The sequence below is a fragment of the Symphalangus syndactylus genome, chromosome 6 (assembly GCF_028878055.3).
Source record: "Symphalangus syndactylus isolate Jambi chromosome 6, NHGRI_mSymSyn1-v2.1_pri, whole genome shotgun sequence".
Lineage (NCBI taxonomy): Eukaryota > Metazoa > Chordata > Mammalia > Primates > Hylobatidae > Symphalangus > Symphalangus syndactylus.
The window spans coordinates 63,857,689-63,879,156 of record NC_072428.2 but is presented as its reverse complement, the minus strand read 5'-3'; the positions used below and the strand labels follow the sequence as shown (position 1 = coordinate 63,879,156).

Sequence of the window (21,468 nt, the reverse complement as noted above, 5' to 3'; positions counted from 1 at the left end):
TTTCTAACATCACAAACCTAGGTGAGAGTCAGTTTTGCAGTCATGTATAAAAGGGAAACCATTATTGAAGATTAGGCAAGCATCCAAATAGCTGTTCTGGTTAGACTATATTAGGCCTAAAGATTCTACAGCAAGGTAGGCTGGGTGTGGTGGCTCACGCCTGTAATCGCAGCACTTTGGGAGGCCGAGGCGAGCAGTTCACGAGGTCAGGAGATCAAGACCATCCTGGCTAACATGGGGAAACCCCGTCTCCACTAAAAATACAAAAAAAAAAAAAATTAGCTGGGCGTGGTGGTGGGCACCTGTAATCCCAGCTACTCGGGAGGCTGAGGCAGGAGAATGGTGTGAACCCAGGAGGCGGAGCTTGCAGTAAGTGGAGCTTGCGCCACTGCACTCCAGCTTGGGCGAGAGAGCGAGACTCCATCTCAAAAAAAAAAAAAAAAGAAAAAATTCTATAGCAAGGTAAGGACCAGGTGGATACTTCGAAAACCTTGTAATTTACACAGCACTTAGTTTTCCTTTCACCAATTTGACCTTCACAACTTTATGGGGTAGTTCTCCTACCATATTTGGAATTTTTAAAGAATACTTGTTTTACACGTCATTCTCCTCCACTAAAAGACAAGAAAATTTTTTTTCCTCATCTTCTTCTATCCAGATAAAATTTCACATACAAGGACAATGGTCTAGCAGAGCTCAAAGTGGGTTTTTTTCTTTTTCTTCTTCTTGAGACGGAGTCTCACTCTATTGCCCAGGCTGGAGTGCAGCGGTGTGATCTTGATTCACTGCAACCTCGGCTCACTGCAACCTCTGCCTCCCAGGTTCAAGTGATTCTCGTGCTTCAGCCTCCCGAGCAGCTAGAATTACAGGTGTGTGCCACCATGCCAGGCTAATTTTTGTAGTTTTAGTAGAGACAGGGTTTCGTCATGTTGGCCAGGCTGGTCTCCAACTCCTGACCTCAGGTGATCCACCTGCCTCTGCCTCCTGAAGTGCTGGAATTACAGGCCTGAGCAACCACGCTTGGCCTCAAAGTGAGTTTCTGAATGGGGAGAGGTACAAAAAGAAATAGGAATCATTCCACCTAGAAAGCCAGACATATGCTACCCATGAGAAAATTTATCTGTAAAATCACATAATTTGTACTTCAAAAAACTAAAAAAGATAAAGTATATAATGCTGATCTTTTGGTTGTAGTACATATTAATGAACCTAAAAGCAAATTGGATGGAATTTCCACTCATAAAAAGGAAGACTGAACATGACCATTTGTTAATGGTCAGGAGGCATGGTGTGATTTTCTCAAGTCTATAAAGGAACAATAAAGCACGGCAGAACCATATAGCACTATAAATTAATGGAACTATGCTTTTAGTATGCCTGGATACCCAGGGATGTTTCCAGGGCTGAGTTCTTGGGTCATGTGAATGGATTACAGAGCGGCTGCAAACAGTTTAAAATCATGGGTTTTACACAAATATAGATGTGGGAATGGTTAGAGTGAGGGGAGGGACTTGGCTGTTTCCTTTTATATGTGGCAGGGGAGGGAGGTAACATCCTGGATGTAGCCACAGCTTTTATAAAATTTTTATAAGTCCATGGATCCAAAACATTAAGAAACACTACTATACGCATGATAAAAATCCCTATTTATTCAATAAACATTCACCAAACACTTACTACATAGAGACATTATGCTGTCTTTGTCCTCCTAATGGAGGATAACATGCAAAACAAAAATTCGGAATAATTCCAGTGATTTATGGCATGAAGTCATTTTTTTCTTCTTGCTGTCAATACAAGCAGACTCCCTTTGTGATGTCTTTCTACATGCTTATCTCAATGATCTAAAGAAGATCCATGTTATAAAGTGTCTAACACATAGTAGATCCTCAAATGTTAGTTCCTTGCCTTTCACTTATCAATTTAAAGCCACATTTATCTTCTCCCCTTCTTCCTCTCTCTAGTGTTTCTTTTAATTTTTATTGAAATGAGATCCTGCTGTAGGAATATGTTATCCAGAGTCAGAGCAGGAGGCATGGTGTGATTTTACCATATCTATGTACCTATAAAGTACAGCAGCAGTACAAAAGCCCTTAAATAACGTAGGTTAAATATCAAACGTTTAGACATATAAAAGGTACTGAATGAATAGTGGCTAATAAAAATAAACAACAAAAAAATCAAATCGGAACAGCAGCTGCAGACCCAATGGATGTATGAATAGAAAAAACACTGGTAAGTTTTCACAGGTTTCATACTCATGAAATATGAAAACTACAAGGAAGTTTAGAGTACGTAAGTCATTCTATACATGAGAAGACTGAGGGTCATACAGCTCTATGTACTTGAAGCCAATTCAGATCAGGCTTAACTTTGCTATGCAGCTTCTGACATCAAACTACATGAAATCTGAAGAGATCATAATGCTTGCTAGAATTCGGTTATTGATATCCTAAATGTGTCTCTCTAGTTAAAACTAGAGGACGAAAACTTAGGGGAAAAAAACTAACACATAAACACAAGGGTTTTGCTTCTAGCTGGAGAACTCAGAAATGGACCTTGGTATATACTCAGTCCAACCTTACTATTTTACAGATTATGAAATTGAGGCCCAGAAAGGGGGAGTGACTTTTTTTTTTTTCTTTAGGCGGAGTTTTTACACTTGTCACCCAGGCTGGAGTGCAATGGCAATATCTCAGCTCACTGCGACCTCTGCCTCCTGGGTTCAAGCCATTCTCCTGCCTCAGCCTCCCAAGTAGCTGGGATTACAGGCACCCACCACCATGCCTGGCTAATTTTTTTAATTTTTAGTAGAGACGGGGTTTCACCATGTTGGTCAGGCTCGTTTTGAACTCTGACTTCAGGTGATCCACCCGCCTCAGTCTTCCAAAGCGCTGGGATTATAGCCATGAGCCACTACTCCCGGCTGGGGAAGTGACTTTTGAAGAGTAACTTACTTATTCTGTATAAGTTCAGTACAGAATCCCAGGTCTGAAGCTCCCGATTAAGTTAGATCATTTTTTACATAAAGGTCACCCCTCTACAGGACTCATCACTTTCTTTGGTGCCCTCTATCTTTGAGAATCTAGGTCTCTTATATTACTCAGAACACACTACCCATATCTATCCTTCCATGCACATTGTTCCATCTCAGGCCCTAATCTCCTCCTTAAGCCTTCAATCCCATCCTCTATCTAATCAAACACACACACCCTTTACCTTTTCTGAGTCCTAATTCTTTTTCTTTCTTTTATTTTTTGAGACAAGATCTCGCTATGTGCACAGTCTGGTCTTGAACTCCTGAGCCCAGGCCTCAGCCTCCTGGGTAGCTGGGACTACTGGCTTATGCCACAATGCCAGGTGGAGTCCTAATTCTCCTCAACAGTTTAAACTACAAGCTAAGGTACTAATGATCAATAATGGTATAATTTAGCATTTCCTTGCTTATATTTCTACAAGGCTATTTGAAATGGCACTGTCTTAACCCAAAAAAGCATACTTTTTTGAATAAGGAATAACTATATGAAACATTTAAAGTGTTTTTTTGTTTTTGTTTTTGTTTTAGACAGAGTGTCACTCTGTAGCCCACTCACAGGGTGGAGTGCAGTGGTGTGATCTCGGCTGATTGCAACCTCCACCTCCCGGGTTCAAGCGATTCTCCTGCCTCAGCCTCCCTAGTAGCTGGGACTACCGGTGCACTCCAGGCGCACTGGCCCAAATGTTACTTTTTGAAAAATAACCATTTTTAATCACAATAATTATGAGACAGCTCAAGAGGATTTTTTTTGAGGTGATAGAATTGTTTTGTATCTCGATTATGGTGGTGGTTATATGATTCTTTGCATTTGTCAAAACTCATGGAATTGTATACCAAAATACGTAAATTTAAAAATTAACAAGACTTTTTTAAAAGAGGAAGAAAGTAATTGCATAGTCTACTGATGCCCCTTAGTTTTCCTGCCCAGAGGCAATCACAATGCAATACTGGTCTTCTAAACAATCATCTGGGTGTGGTGGCTCACACCTGTAATCCCAGCGCTTTGGGAAGCCAAGGCAGGAAGACTGCTGGAGCTCAGGGGTTTGAGACCAGCCTGGGCAACATGGCAAAACCCTGTCTCTACAAAAACTTAGCCAGGCATGGTGGTACGCATCTGTAGTCCCAACTACTCAGGAGGCTGAGGTGGGAGGATCACTTCAGCCTGGGAGGCGGGGGCTGCAGTGAGCCAAGATTGCACCACTGCACTCCAGCCTGGGTGACAGAGCCAGGCCCTGTCTCAAAAAGAAAAGAAAAGAATTATTTTTAACAGGAGAAAAAGCATACAAAATTATTTTTTATTGATACATACATAATAGATGTATATAATTTGGGGTACATGTGACAATTTTATACATTTATGTAATTTGTAAAGATCAAATCAGTGTACTAAGAATGACATCGTAATGCTAGAAATGTAGTCACTGAGGCAGACTTATTGGACAGATGTTTTTGGAAATGACGACTTTTTAGTCCTTGTAAGCTGATAAATCCACTATTCTACTCAAGGTAAGGTTGGCACTTATTGGGGCAAATGAAAATGAGAAAATTAGGGAGTAAGGTCTGGGGAAGATAAGTGAGAATTAACACTGACACTAAAATTTTAACATACAGGGACTAGAGCCAAAACAATAAATACATTTTTAAAAAAAAGATTGCATAAGAACAAAAATGTGATTGTTTTCAAAGTTTACAGATTTTACTTCCAGGGCTGTGCTGAGAAAGCATCCTGCTTGATAGCCTACGTGGAATCAAATATTCTCTCCCCTTCCTACTAATATTACTCATGAGTCTAATTCAATTTTTATACAGTTCTTAGTGTTTTTTCAGTTATATGTCATTCATGCCAACATATCCATTTTACCCATTTAATTGATACTGAATGATTACTAAATGTAGAATTAATAGTTCTGGCATTTTATTGCCATTACAATATTTATATTATTCTACTGTAGCTTTTTTGGCTTGCAGATCTATTTTCCACCTCTCCCTGCCAAAACTGTCAGGCTCATATTGGCATGTCTGTGTTTATTTATCTTGGAATCCCTAGAACCTACCTGTATATTATCTGACACCTAGTGGATACCGAATGAATATTTGCTGAAGAAACAAAAGCCCTGTTTTAAGCAGAAGGAAATGTGAATACAAATATGGTTGAGCTCCTGCTTTTAAAAGAACTTACAACTTGCTGGTCATGTACAGTCAATATAATTAGTAGGACACATACATGGGTGAGTAAATAGAGGACAGAGGGTAGAGAAAGACTGAATGTAGTCCAATTACATGGAAACAACTTATCTTAACATTCTATTACAAACATTAGTGCTAGGGTATGTAACAGGAGACCCTTTACTGTCCTTTCATAGACCTGTGCTGATGATAGAAAACCTTACTGGGTGACAGGAAAATAGACTGGATAGATATAGCATATCTAAAAATGTTCTAATTATATTTTATTTTTAAAGAAACTGAGGATGAAACAGCCATTGACAAGACTGCATATTCTTGGAATCTGTTATCATAAAGAATAAGGTCTTAAAGGAAAACAATTTATTTCACTAAAAAATGAGTCTGACTGGGCGCAGTGGCCAGCACTTTGGGCAGAGGTGGGCGGATCACTTGAGGCCAGGAGTTCAAGACTAGCCTGGCCAACATGGGGAAAACCTGTCTGTACCAAAAATACAAAATTAGCTGGGTGTGGTGGCGCAGTGCGTAGTCCTGGCTACTCCGGAGGCTGAGGCTGAGGCAGGAGAATCACTTGAACCTGGGAGGCAGAGGTTGCAGTGAGCCGAGATCGCACCACTGCACTCTAGCCTGAGCAACAGAGCAAACTCTATCTCAAACAAACAGAAAAAAATCCCCTAGTCTTTCTGGAGATATTTCATAGGCTTCTTTCAGAAGATAAACTTAAGTGTTAACAGTAATGGCTTTATGGTCATAGCATTAACTACATGATGACATAAAGCTCAACCAACAATACATAATGTTTTATTCTCCAATACTATGGTCCTCTCCTTATCCTTTAACACACTAGTTCTGATGTACTGAGAATCGAGGACTCCAATTCAGTTTCCTGTTGAGGCGAGGTAGGATTTCATCAAGAAATGTTATATTTCCTTGATTGTCTGAAACACAGCACTTTGCTAGTGCAAAATCTGTCACAAAAGAATTGGATAAGTGGGAGGGGGGTGTAAATTGTTAAAGGACTAAGCAATCCATCAGAGTTTTATAATTTAACAACTTATTTATCCATTAAGCAATTATTTCATGCCTACTGCTTATGTGCCAAGCAGAAGAAAATAGCATATTACCTACTGGTAACAATAACATGTGGCTGCCAAGGCAGCTTAGTGGTTTATGAGCCAGTCATTTTGCAGCAGTGCTAAAAGGGAGGGAGAGTTAGAAGGTAAAATCAAGTTGCTTCTTAGATGTTATCATCAGCTTTTGGGGAGCATCGTGAATTTTTTTTATTTTTTATTTTTAGTTGAGAGACAAGGTCTTGCTCTGTAGCCCAAGTTGGAGTGCAGTGGCATGATCATGGCTCACTGCAGCCTCAACCTCTTGGGCTCAAGTGATCCTCTCACCTTAGCCTCCCCAGTAGCAAGGACTACCGGCATGTGCCACCACAACCAGCTAATTTTTAAATTTATTGTCGAGATAAGGTCTCCCTATGTTGTCCAAGCTGGTCACAAGCTCCTGGGCTTAAGCAATCCTCCTGCTGGTCACAAGCTCCTGGGCTTAAGCAATCCTCCTGCCTTGACTTCTCAAAGTGCTAGGATTACAGGCATGAAAATGTTCATTCATTTGTTGTGTACCAAGTGTAATGGATATAGTCAAGCTTGAATATTAAAACCTATACATTCAGATATTAATAAAGGAGCTACATCCTCCCCCAACCTCATCCCTGATGAAACAAATGAAAATTTAGTAATTTTGAAAAAGTATCTTAGTCTTCACCATGAGAAAAATGAGATCTTCCTTAAATTCACCTTATAGTGTAAATATTTTGATTTTAAATTATATAGGGTAAGGCATCACAAATTTTTCACTGCTTAGGTGTCTACAGATTTAAATCAGGCTTTGGATACAACAGTGAAGAAGACAAGCTCCTATTAAAAAATTTTAACCAGAGTTCTTAATTAGGAGTTTATAGATGAATTAAAGGGGTCCATTACATCTCTCTTTTGAGACAGAGTTGGGCTCTGTTGCCCAGGCTGGAGTGCAGTGGAGTGATCTTGGCTCACAGCAATCTTCGCCTCCCTGGTTCAAGTGATTCTCCTGCCTCAGCCTTGTGAGTAGCTGGGACTACAGGCAGGCCGCCATGCCAGGCTAATTTTTTTTATTTTTAGTAGAGACAGGGTTTCATCATGTTGGCCAGGCTGGTCTCGAACTTGTGGGCTCAAATGATCTGCCCACTTTGGCCTTCCAAAGTGCTAGGATTACAGGCATGAGCCACCATGCCCGGCATCTATTTTCAATAACTTCTAATAAAATGTAAACAGAGCCAACCAATCACAGTAGTAATGTGACTGTCACAATTAAACTGATATTTCCATATCACATTACAACTGTTGCAGATAAGTTGAAATATTTATGTTCACCGCACTACTGTGTTGAAATTATAGTAGGGCCACTGCTAGATCTTATTCATTAATAAACCACATATATTTCTATATCAAATTTTTTTTTGGTAACTATTTCAATATTCTTGGATCCTTTTGTAATTCAATGTACTGTACTTTATATGTTTAAAGGCTTTTTAAAAAAAGGCGGTCCACAGACTTCACTAGATTGACAAAGAGGTCCATGACACTAAAAAAGTTAAGAGTAAAATGGTTTAGACGGCCATAGCCATCTGTACCTCTAGGGGCCTTATACTTCATATTTACTCAACGCATACTTACAGAATAATTTAAAGTTGGTTGAAATTGTGCCCCACAAATATTAATACTTTGGTTGTCTATAATAGAGTACTGTAGAGTTGCTTCTTATTCAAAAGCTTCCCTTTTTTTTTTTTTTGAGACAGTCTTGCTCTGTCACCAGGCTGGAGTACAGTGGCGCGATCTTGGCTCACTGCAACGTCTGCCTCCTGGGTTCAAGCGATTCCCCTGCCTCAGCCTCACGAGTAGCTGGGACTACAAGCGCGTGTCACCAGGCCTGGCTGTTTTTGTATTTTACTAGAGATGGAGTTTCACCATGTTGGCCAGGATGGTCTCTATCTGCTGATCTCGTGATCCGCCCGCCTCGGCCTCCCAAAGTGCTGGGATTACAGGTGTGAGCCACCACGCCTGGCCATTCAAAAACTTTTCTAAAAAAATCAAAGGCTTTAGATCAAGCTTTTTCCACACTTCAGCCCAGGACAGCTTTGAATGCAGCCCAACACAAATTCATAAACTTTGCTAAAACATTGCTTTTGTGATTCTTTTTAAAAACTCATCAGCTATCATTAGTGTTAGTGTATTTTATGTGTGGCCCAAGACAATTCTTCCAATGTGTCCCAAGGAAGCCAGAAGATTGGCTGCCCCTGATTTAGATGAAACATAGAATGGATCATAGTTTATTTCCCCAAAAGAACTTTATTATACATCTTTCTGTATAAGCAATACTTGCTCATGTGGCTGGACTATATTCTTTACTGAATATCATTTTAAAACCATTTTAAAATATATTTTTTGAGACAGGGTCTAACTCTGACACCAACGCTGGAATGCAGTGGTGTGATCTTGGCTTACTCCAACTTCCACCTCCTAAGCTCAAGCGATCCTCCCACTTCAGACTTCCCAGTAGCCAGGACCACAGGCACACCACGATGCCTCTACTTTTTTTTTTGAATTTTTGGTAGAGACAGAGTTTCGCCATGTTGCCCAGGCTGATTTCGAACTCCTGAGCTCAAGCAGTCTACTCACCTCAGCCTCCCAGAGTGCCGGGATTACAGGTGTGAGGTGCCACACCTGGCTCCCCAAAATACGTATTTTTAAGAGACAGGCTCTCACAATTTTGCCCAGGCTGGTCTCTAACTCCTGGGCTCAGGCAACCCTCCCACACTGGCCTCCCGAAGTGTTGGCATTATAGGCGTGAACCACCACACCTGGCCTCTTTGTTGAATAACTACGTACATGCAAACATTAAAAATTTTGGCAGGCCGGGTGCGGTGGCTCACGCCTGTAATCCCAGCACTTTGGGAGGCCGAGGCGGGTGGATCACGAAGTCAGGAGATCGGGACCATCCTGGCTAACACGGTGAAACCCCGTCTCCACTAAATATACAAAAAATTCTCCAGGCGTGGTGGTGGCCGCCTGTAGTCCCAGCTACTCCGGAGGCTGAGGCAGGAAAATGGCGTGAGCCCGGGAGGCGGAGCATGCAGCCAGCCGAGATCGGGCCACTGCACTCCAGCCTCGGGGACAGAGCGAGACTCCATCTCAAAAAAAAAAAAAAAAAAAACAACACTGAAAAAAAAATTTGGTATCTCTGTCTTGGAATTGCAGCAATAAGGGGTACTGGAGCACAATTTAAATAAGAGTGATTTAGAACTATTTAACTTGGTGCTTTCAAATAAAATTAGGAATTGAATTAGGTGGAAAAATAAACTAGTAGCTTATTAAAAATGCAGATTTTAAAAATCATACATTGTGATGGTTAATACTAAATGTCAACTTGATTGAAGGATGCAAAATATTGATCCTGGGTTTGCCTGTAAGGGTGTTGCCAAAGGAGATTAACATTTGAGTCAGTGGGCTGGGGAAGGCTGACCCACCCTCAATCTGGTGGGCACAATCTAATCAGCTACCAGCATGGGTAGAATATAAGCAGGCAGAAAGACGTGAAGAGGAGAGACTGGCTTAGCCTCCCAGCTTCCATCTTTCTTCCATGCTGGTTGCTTCCTGCCCTCAAACATTGGACTCCCAAGTTCTTCCGTTTTCAGACTCAGACTGGCTCTCTCTTCTCAAGCTTACAGACAGCCTACTGTGGGACCTTGTGATCGTGTAAGTTAGCACTTAATAAACTTAATAAATATGTATGTGTGCATATATATTTATCTCCTATTAGTTCTGTCCCTCCAGGGAACCCTAATACATACATTGTATAGAAAAAAATGCAGATACCTAGAACCCTCAGATTTTTTTTTTGAGACGGAGTCTCCCTCTGTCGCCCAGGCTGGAGTGCAGTGGCGCAATCTCTGCTCACTGCAAGCTCCGCCTCCCGGGTTCACGCCATTCTCCTGCCTCAGCCTCTCCGAGTAGCTGGGACTACAGGCGCCCGCCACCACGCTCGGCTAATTTTTTTTGTATTTTTAGTAGAGACGGGGTTTCACCGTGGTCTCGATCTCCTGACCTCATGATCCGCCCGCCTCCGCCTCCCAAAGTGCTGGGATTACAAGCGTGAGCCACCGCGCCCGGCCGAACCCTCAGATTTTTAAGCAGTATATTCTGGTTGGGAAATCAGAATCTGCATTTAGCATATATCCCAGGAGATTCTGATGTTGGAAGTTTGCAGACCATGCTACAGAACTAATATTACAGAAAACCTTGTATTTGGTGCTCTGTTAAACGTTACCTCCTTTTAAAGATATGGACGGCTTCAAAACCTAAATTTCCCGAAGTAGACATAGTTGCTAACTATCAGAAAAAGAATTCAGAATCCACAACTGACTCTAAAGCAATTCTTAGCTATGCCTTTGGACTTTTTACAGTTCTAACACTCTTTAAGTGGGCCACAGTGCTTGTACTTACTTCAGGTATTTGCCGATCAAATCTTGAAAATGGTTATATTGGCTGGGTGCGGTGGCTCACGTCTGTAATCCCAGCACTTTGGGGGGCAGAGGCGGGCAGACCACGAGGTTAGGAGTTCGAGACCAGCCTGGCCAACATAGTGAAACCCCGTCTCTATCAAAAATACAAAAATTAGCCAGGTGTAGTGGCACATGCCTACAGTCCCAGCTACTCGGGACGGTGGGGTGGGGGAATTGCCTGAACCCAGGAGGCGGAGGTTGCAGTGAGCTGAGACCGAGCCATTGCACTCCAGCCTGGGTGAGAGTGAGACTGTCTCTAAATAAATAGAAAATGGTTATATTACTCAGGTAATACTTACCTTATCTCAATTTTTAAACTGTCAGTGATAGAAGTAGACAGTTGAAGTTTATATACGCATATGCAATATTTGGTATATATAGTATTATTTACTAAGATAGCTATTTTGGTAAAGTCAAAACTGAGGGGACATTGCTTTATAACATCTAAGGTACAGAAAATCATACTTCTCATAATAATTTTTTTTAATAGATGTATTTTCAGTGAATCCTAGTTAAAAACATTTTTTTTTTGGCCTCAAAGTGATCTCATATGTGATAGTACTTAATATATCCATTTAATTCTTACAGCAACCTAGCGAGGAAGATTTTATCCCTACTTCACAGACAAAACTGAGGCAGAGTTAAATAACTTGCTTATCGTCAACAGTGATTGGCCGAAGTGTCATTTTAATCCTAGCTGACTGGCTCTGAAGTCTACATTTTAAGTTGCTACACCATACTACCTTTTGGGTACTTATTAAGCATTTTTCATCTATTTCCTTAATTCTTTTTTATTTAATCTCAGAATGATGAACATGCTTAGAATCATGTAATGTGCTTAGATTCAAACGCAAGATTTTTGTTGCTAAACCCGAACTCTTAATGACTAACAACTTCCCATGATCATGGAGTAACGACCTTAGGTGGCTTTATTAATCATAATGTATAGTAGTATAAATACTGTGATAGGCTGTATTTCTATTTTGACTTTAACTAGTATACAAATATTTTAATAGCATGTCCCTACCAGGGTTCTAAGATGAATGAATTACTTTCCAGTTATCTGTAAATTGTTAAATGCATTTTAAGTGAACTCTGTCTACCACAGTACCAAGCTATTCTCTAAAAGTTTAGTGTTATCTCAAACAAGGGACTATACATAGCTTTTGTTTCTACTTAGGTCTAGGCACATTAAATGGACCTGCATGAAGTTGCATCTCTTACCTGACTGAGCAGATATTAAGCTAAAATTAACATTAGGTTACAGGTGTGTCAAATAGCTCTCTAAATCTGGGTATAATATGGCCCATGACAATAAACAATTACCATTAAACATTATTTTCATATCTCTCCCTCCCTCCAGTGACAGATTGCTGGACCCAAAGTTTTACATTCAGCAGGAACAGGCAGGCACTGGCTTGGACACAAAATTAGGTTTCAGTCTAAATTTTTGAGATTTGGGGAGTCACACTGGATGTATGGGACTCTGCACCTAAGTTCAAAATGTGTTAACTTGTGGCAGAGCAACAGAACTAGCAGGTCACATTTCGTCTTTTCTTTGAAATGCCTCAGGTTATTCCTTCTGGTGCACATCTCATGAGAGCAAATTAAATCACATTTGGACATACCAGGTTACAGTGCCAGGCTCTAGTAATAAACAACTTCTTTTGACTTTTATTATACTGAATCCCTACCTGTCTTGGTTATTCCCTTCTTTTTACTGAAACACGGCCTTACTCTTACCCAGGCTGGAACACAATGGCACCATCATAGCTCACTGCAACCTACGACTCCTGGGCTCGAGTGATCCTCCTGCCTCAGCCTCCTGAGTAGCTAACAGGCACATGCCACCATGCTCGGCTTTTTTTTTTTTTTCCCCCTGAGATGGAGCCTAGTCCTGCTGCCCAGGATGGGGTACAGTGGCACGATCTCGGCTCAGTGCCTCTGCCTCCTGGGTTTTAAGTGATTCTCCTGCCTCAGCCTCCCAAAGTGCTGGGGTTATTGGTGTGAGACACCATGCTTGTTCAACTGCTTCCTTTTTACTGACTTCTTTCCATTTATTCTGCCAGTTAAATCTCTCAAGACATAAAGCAGCTTATTTACTGAATTTGAATTATTTATGTTATTGGGTAATGGACTGAGAAGGACTTCAGGTAATGGACGTTAGTTCATAACTGTCAGAATTCGGTTACTTTTTATGGAGGGCTTTGTTGCCTTACGGTGTCAGTTTCTTTCCTTGTGCATTTTTCTGTATTTATACAATTAAACCATCTTCATGTAAGTAATCAAATCAATTCAATTATCTCAGATTTCTCTTCCTCCAGGTAATGTGTATTGATAAACATAGCTGGGCAACAACACAGACAAATCCTGTTCACATTTAACATTCTGGTTCAACTGAGCATCAGTTTTCTCTAACAGTGGTGGTGAGGATCCTAGTTAGGTTTGGCAAGGAAGTATTAATGACACAGGTGTGAAAAGCAAACGCCATTTTTCAGAACCAAGTTAATTTCTCAAAAGAAGCTGAGACATTATCATTGCCATGTGTTTTTGGAATTAAGAATCATAAATATGCACTATTCTTGGGAGTACAAGTTTGGTTAAATAGGCAGCTATGAAAAGCCTGGCAAACAGGAGCTATAGGAAAGAAAAACAATCAAACAAAAATCAATTTTTTTTTTTTTTTTTTGAGACGGAGTCTCGCTCTGTCACCCAGGCTGGAGTGCAGTGGCGCGATCTTGGCTCACTGCAAGCTCCGCCTCCCGGGTTCACGCCATTCTCCTGCCTCAGCCTCTCCGAGTAGCTGGGACTACAGGCGCCCGCCACCACGCTCGGCTAATTTTTTGTATTTTTAGTAGAGATGGGGTTTCACCGTAGTCTCGATCTCCTGACCTCGTGATCCGCCCGCCTCGGCCTCCCAAAGTGCTGGGATTACAAGCGTGAGCCACCGCGCCCGGCCAAAAATCAATTATTATGTAGAAGAAAATTACAAAAGTACTTCAGAGCTCTTCTCCCTTCCTCCTGGCTGGATTTCAGGACAGGGCAGAATTTTGTGTCCTTGAATTCCTTTAAAAAGTTATCAGACTAAGGTACAGTATGATTTTGGCCCCTAAGTAGGGAAATTTAAATATGCTTATGCCTCTTCTCCTATCTTAAATCCTTACAATCCTGCCCTCTCCAACCCACTATTTCTTGCCTTTTTCAGAGCCAAACTTCTTAAAAGTTTAAGTACCTACTTCTTTTCTCATTCCCATTCGTTCACTTCTCAAACCTCTGAAATCTGGCTTCTCCTCACTACTACATTAATTCAGTTTATCTGGAAAATGAGACAATCCAGCAACTCTTCACAGGGAAATGCACTGCCAGTTGAAAAATAACAAAATTTGCCCATAAATTGTCTCAAGAGCAGCAAGAAACAGAAGCAAAACAATTTTAGAAAGACACATAAACATGAATACTGAAAATAGAACAGTCATAGGAATGAAACTCAAGAAAGAGGCATAATGCCCAACATTAAAGATATACAGAGTAAACAGCTGAAATGGAGACTCTTGCATTTAGACTGCCAAACGTAAAAACAAATACATGTAAACAGTTTATCACCAAAATAACACTTTAAACTGTTGAGACTGCATAAATGTACCATACTACTGTTAGTATTCCATAGAAATAGCACATGACCAGTATGTCATTTAGATTACACATATGGAACATGCTAGTTAGCTGCAGTATTTTAATTGCAATGAAAGCAATCTGTATCTCTGCAATAGCATACTTTTATACATTACCACTTAAAGGCAAAAACAAAATTCTTCAGTTGTTTTATTTCAGGATATTTAAAAACTTAAGTTTTCCTGGTTTTCCTATATAAAATACAAAACATTCACAAGGAAATGGCAGAATATGCTAATAATTGAGCCAAGAGAATACACACTGTGCAGTTTTACAGGGACAAGTACTAAGTAACTATAGAAGCTGTCACTTAATACCATATAAATGGCTAGAAGCCCCAGTATACGCCTGTAGTCCTAGTTACTTCAGTGGCTGAGGTAGGATCGCTTGAACCCAGGAGTCTGTGGCTGTCATTTGCTATGATCATGCTTGTGAATAGCCACTGCACTCCACATGGCTAGACCCCATCTCAAATAAATAAATAAATAAATAAATAAAATGGCTAAAAGTTTGGTCGGAGAGGGTAGGGGAGGAAAGCTGTTCTATTTTGGCTTAGTCTTAAAAAAAATGTATCACTTAGGTATCTCAAGGATTACAGTTACTGAATTTTATCTTCTAGTGCTGGAGCAGCTCGTCTCCAAGGTATTCAGTTTGATAAGCACCTATGTGTTATATTCATGAAATCAGGAGTTAGGTGTAAGAAGGTGACTTTGAACATTCCTTAAAAGTTTTAACCTTTAAGCAAGTTTATGTATAGGCAGCACCCTCAGATTCTACATCAAATAAGGCTTCATGAATACATGAATACTTCATGAATACATAACTGCATACAGCTGAACATCTCTGCATGTTTGAATTTCCTTAAGTGGCTATATTCATGAACATATTTACACTTGGTAAGTTCATCTTCATATATTTATCCTTGCAAAGAAATGTTTTTGGCTGGGCACGGTGGCTCACACCTGTAATCCCAGCACTTTGGGAGGCCGAGGCGGGTGGATCACGAGGTCAGGAGTTTGAGACCAGCCTGACCAACATGATGAAACCCGTCTCTAATAAAAATACAAAAATTAGCTGGGCATGGTGGCACCTGCCTGTAATCCCAGCTAGTCAGGAGGCTGAGGCAAGAGAATCACTTGAACCCAGGAGGCGGAGATTGCAGTGAGTCGAGATCGTACCACTGTACTCCAGCCTAGGCAACAGACTCCATCTCAAAAAAAACAAAAGTTTTCTAGTGCTCCCTTAATTATCCAAACCTGTAAAAAAATTGAGAAATAAAGTAATAGAGGACTCTATTTCCCTGTTAATCACTACTATGAACATTTGGATTTCAAATCCTGACCTTGGGATATTTACTGCATTTATCTTCAGCAGCATATTAAGCAGCTAAAATTATGTAAATTTGTTTCAAACTCAAGTTGGGTTACTAAGACTAAAAAGTACACTTTTTATTTTCCGGAGTATTGTTAACTAAAAGTAAAAATAAAAGTTTTCTCATTGTCCAGAAGGAATTAAAGATTTTCCCTAGAGGACAGGCATAGTGGCTCACTCCTGTAATCCCAGCACTTTGGGAGGCAGAGGCAGAGGCAGAGGCAGGCGGATCACTTGAGGTCAAGAGTTCCAGACCAGCCTGGCCAACATGGTGAAACCTTGTCTCTACTAAAAATACAAAAATTAGCCGGGCGTGGTAGTGTCTGCCTATAGTCCCAGCTACTTGGGAGGCTGAGGCAGAAGAATTGCTTGAACCTGGGAGGCAGAGGTTACAGTTAGTCGAGATCGTGCCACTGCACTCCAGCCTGGGCAACAGAGCAAGGCTCTGTCTCAAAAAAAAAAAAAAAAAAAAAAAAAAAAAAAAAAAAAAAAAAAAGTAATCTGTTAGATCTGTTAGCAAGATTGATTATATAATGGTACACTTGATGGGAATTAGGCACATACCCATATATTCCTGTATGAACTCAAGTCACTTAACCAGACCACTTCCTAAGCTGTAAAGAAGTTTTGAATACTAAATGCTTATCTGAAACCATTTGGAAAAGCAAAGTTTATTAATACCACCCTGAAGTATCTGAAGCTCATACTCAATTATTTAAATTAGGAACTTAAGCTCCTCTATTAAAAGGAAAATGTGTATTTTCTTGTTGAAACATAAAATATAAAGCATATTTCATGTGTACTACTGTCTTAAAAATTGAGAGTCCAACATTAAAATTAAACAAGTGTTGAACTTCATTATACAAGAAATCAAAATCCTAGAGTATCATGACAAAAAAAAATCCACTGTTTAAAGAGTAAAGAGAAACAGTGGTGAGCTTGCTGTAGCATTAAAGACACTGAACAGGTAAGATAATTGGATTTTAATTCTGCCCTGCCTTTTGCCATCAATGTACAGTGTGACCACTGGCAATTTTTAATTTCACTGTGTGCATGCCCATTTCCTTATCTGTAAAACATGGGCTAAGGAATTTGTAAGATTTCTCAGCTCTAAAAAGGGGTCTCTGTGACCTAAAAGATATTCTATTATAATATCATTTGTTCAAATATCATAAATATCAACATCAATAACTTAAAAATTCAAGACTTAGGGCAAGAAAATTTTTATTTTCAGAAAATTCTAAACAATATATTGTCTCTAGATACTTCAGCTTTTAAGTTTCTGCATAACTATCATAATTTTACCACAGCATTGAGCTCTTACTAGGTGTCTCTTAACATTAGACTTTCTTAATATTAGGCTAAACCCTCATTCTAAGAAATATACAGGTTAGTCAGTATATCATGGTTGGTCCTTTTTTTTTTTTTTTTTTTTAAACGGGAGTTTTGCTCTTATTGCCTAGGCTAGAGTGCATTCGCGCAATCTCGGATCACTGCGACCTCCGCCTTCCAGTTTCAAGCGAATTCTCCTGCCTCAGCCTCCCAAGTTGCTGGGATTACAGGCGCCCGCCACCACGCCCAGTTAATTTTTTGTATTTTCAGTAGAGACGGGGTTTCACCATGTTGGTCAGGCTGGTCTCGAACTGCTGGCCTTGTGATCCACCTGCCTCAGCTTGGCCCCAAAGTGCTGGGATTACAGGCATGAGCCACCGTGCCTGGCCTGGTTGGTCCTCTTAAGGCTAAAACTGATCTCATCTCCTCTAACTCCCCTCTCCCTCCCACAATTGCCATGTGTAAACAGTTCACAGGTAAATTCCTTATCTACACATTTTCAGAATTCATTCATGGGTATAATTAGCAATAAACCTAAAATCTTTCTCAAAGCTTTTGTTATTGTGTGACTTACTGCAAAAATACAAATACAGGATGTAGGGGACTACTCCACCCAACTCTTGTAGACTCACCTATACTTTTAAAAACACAATACTTGGTTCTAACCCTGGAGATTTCAACAGGGATGGGAAGATAATAGCCATATACTTTTAGAGCTCTATAGGTTATCCTGACACCTCTATTGAAAAAAACCCTTGCTCTAACAGCAATTGGCTTCATACTCTTAAATGAGCTACCTATAATTTTAATACAAATCAATGTCCTAATTCTCTTTATTATTTTTTTGAGATAGGGTCTTGCTCTGTTGCCCAGGCTAGAGTATAGTGGCTCAGTCTCTGCTCACTGCCACCCCCACCTCCCCAGTTCAAGAGATTCTCCTGCCTCAGCCACCCTAGTAGCTGGTATTACAGGCGCACGCCACCACACCTGGCTAACTTTTCTATTTCTTGGACACGGGGTTTCGCCATGTTGGCCAGGCTGGTCTTGAACTCCTGGCCCCAAGTGATGTGGCCATCTCGGCCTCCCAAAGTGCTAGGATTACAGGTGTCAGCCACTGCGCCAGGCCCTAATTCTTTTTTGAGAGATGAAAAGCTTTACCTCCTCTAGATATTCCTAATTCCACTTTAACAATGTTTTCCTAACCAGCAGTGTTTCTCTGGGACACTGACATTATTTTTTCAGAAGCTGGCCTCCCCAACTCCTCAAATATTAATTTTATAAATAAAATTTATAAAGACTGCAGGATTTTTCCATCTTTATGGTCAGATGTCCATTAGATATAAGGATAGAAAAACTTCAAACTGGCCGGGCGCGGTGGCTCACGCTTGTAATCCCAGCACTTTGGGAGGCCGAGGCGGGCGGATCACGAGGTCAGGAGATCGAGACCACGGTGAAACCCCGTCTCTACTAAAAATACAAAAAATTAGCCGGGCGTGGTGGCGGGCGCCTGTAGTCCCAGCTACTTGGAGAGGCTGAGGCAGGAGAATGGCGTGAACCCGGGAGGCGGAGCTTGCAGTGAGCCGAGATTGCGCCACTGCACTCCAGCCTGGGTGACAGAGCGAGACTCCGTCTCAAAAAAAAAGAAAAACTTCCCAACACTTTGGGAGGCCGAGGCGGGCGGATCACGAGGTCAGGAGATCGAGACCACAGTGAAACCCCGTCTCTACTAAAAAAAAAAAAATACAAAAAATTAGCCGGGCGTGGTGGCGGGCGCCTGTAGTCCCAGCTACTCGGAGAGGCTGAGGCAGGAGAATGGCGTGAACCCGGGAGGCGGAGCTTACAGTGAGCCGAGATTGCGCCACTGCACTCCAGCCTGGGCGACAGAGCGAGACTCCGTCTCAAAAAAAAAAAAAAAAAAAAAAAAAAGAAAAACTTCAAACTACCCAAACACATGCCAAATTATAGAAATCACTGTATTTTACAGGTATCACTTTTCAAACACAAGCTTTCTTTCTTTTTTAAAAACAGACATAGTCTCACTGTTGCCCAGATTGGAGTACAGTGACACAATCATAGCTCACTGCAGCCTCAAACTAATGGGATCAAGTGATCCTCCTGCCTCAGCCTCCCAAGTAGCTAAGCCTACAGGCATGCACTACTATGCCCAGCTCACACAAAAGGTTTCTGAGTAATGTGTTGCTCTTTTTCCCTACAATTTGTCTTCCATATAACTCAAACTGACAAGGCTATGGCTTACATAAAGAAATATATTATAAAATGAACAAGACTCATAATAAGTTTACATAAGACATGAGAATACACCTGAATCACCAACCGTGAAAAATAATTGAAGAGCTTGAAATTAAGCCTAAGTGTAAATCTCTGTTAAGCTTACAACATTACAATAGTTAAATCGAAGGTTAGAAAGAAAATGGTAGACATTGTTCCTTTTCCTGTACTTACCACCAGTACTTAGAGAAGTTTCTGAATAACAAAAACTTTGAGCCTTTTTCATTGTTGTATTCATGGATGACACCAACACATACTACTTCTGCTTAAAAATCAAACTCATTGATCTTGACTTGTTCCCAGAAACATGACACATAAGATCATTTTTCGAAAAAGTGTTTTTGTAATTACCATCTGAATACATCTGAGAGACTGTTTCTAACATGTTTTGGTCATTTTTAATCATTCTATCTAGCCTTTCTTTGCTATGAGGATCTATTTTTAATTTTATTCGCTCCTAACATAGAGGGGAAGTGCATACCTTCAATGACGCAAAATAACTAGTTAATTTTGTTTCAGATTAATGTGCAAAAGGGAAGGGAGGAAACAGCACAAAGTATATCAGTATTTTTACACATCAGACACCTTCAGGAAGAAACGACATTTCTCATCTTAGTGTGACAGACTCTGAAAAAGAACACACAGCATTGTTTCAGTGACACAAGAAAAAAAGTACAGTTCGTTTTGAGATACTGTGCAAAATCACTCAAAAGACAATTAACTTTGGTTTCAGTCACTTAGTTAAAAAAAAAATTTATCCATGACCGATGTTACTCTGGAACCTACTGCCAGACGTCAGAAGGCCAATCATCAATAATACCCCACCTCTCCCCCCTTTTCTGAGACACAGGCTCGCTCTGTCGCCCAGGCTGGAGCACAGTGGTAGGATCGAGGCTCACTGCAGCCTCAACCTCCCGGGCTCAAGCGATCCTCCCACCTCAGCCTCTAGTGTAGCTGCAACTACAGGGGTACGCCACCATGCCCAGCTAATTTTTTTGTTTAATGTTTTTGTAGAGACGGTACGGGGTCTCCGTATGTTGCCCAGGCTGGGGTTAAACTCCTAGAATCATGCTATCTCCCCGCCTCTGCCCCCAAAGTGCTGGGATTAAAGGCATGAGCGACTGCACCTGGCCAATATCCCCTTTGAACATCTGTTTTCGCTGGTTGGTAAAAAAGTGTCATTTTAAATTTAGTGTTACTCCTTCAGGCTGTTCCTTCTCTCTTCTTACTTGCAGGGCCAAAGCAACGTTTCTTTCCAGCTTGGCCACCTTCCAACAACGATTTCTTCGGACGCCTTTGTTAATCATTCCTGTATGAAAAATCAGTGAATCTGAAGCCTTGGGGAGAGTGAAGGGGGGTTGGAAAACAAACGGTAAAACAAAAATGCATTTCGGAGGACTACCCCAACTCTGTGGGTGGAAGTGGGCTCCCCCGAATAAAGGCGAGGGTCGCCGCCTAGGGTCCTCGCACCTCAACAAAAGACACCAACTCTCTCAACTGTACTGTTAACCGATCTAAATGATACTCCAGGCCCAAAAGTAAACAGACTCTCTCAATCTCTTAGCTAAAAAATGGAGAATGAAGCGGAGGGCCCCATGCAACCCCTTCAGGAGCTGAGACCAAGGCTCACTGGGCCTCTGGATGCCGCTTCCAGGCGGTCCCGCCGTACATCAGTCCCCAGCATGGCCTCCACCCTCTGGTTCCCAGGTTCGTGCCCGCGGCTATCCGACCAGGTAGTCCTCCACCTCACCGTCCCCACTGAACCACCACTTGACTTCCGCGCACCCCTAAAACCTCTGCCCGGCTCCGCGGAATCGTCCCAGTACTCCTAACATGGCGGCCGAGTCCCCTTTGCTCCTTCACTCTGGGCGCGTCCGACTTGGGGCCTTTTGGGCATTGTAGTTCCGACGGTTGCCTCGGTATCCCTCCAGTACGCAAGAAGACTACAGTTCCCAGAAAGCACCGCTCCCGAGCATGGCTA

The 21,468-nt window shown here is 41.3% G+C and overlaps 1 long non-coding RNA gene across 2 annotated transcripts; it reads right to left on the bottom strand.

Moving 5' to 3' along the window:
• Positions 1 to 287: 287 nt before the first annotated feature.
• On the bottom strand, positions 288 to 21,454 carry LOC129484690 (uncharacterized). 2 transcript variants are annotated; one of them, XR_010121537.1, is made up of 4 exons: positions 21,273 to 21,454; positions 20,615 to 20,796; positions 19,969 to 20,114; positions 288 to 1,039 (listed from the first exon to the last, which is right to left on the bottom strand). It is a non-coding gene; the product is annotated as an uncharacterized lncRNA (long non-coding RNA). The 2 variants fall into 2 exon arrangements; XR_008658496.2 differs by lacking the exon at positions 288 to 1,039 and having other exon boundaries at positions 19,452 to 20,114; positions 21,273 to 21,440.
• Between the last annotated feature and the right edge of the window lie 14 nt (positions 21,455 to 21,468).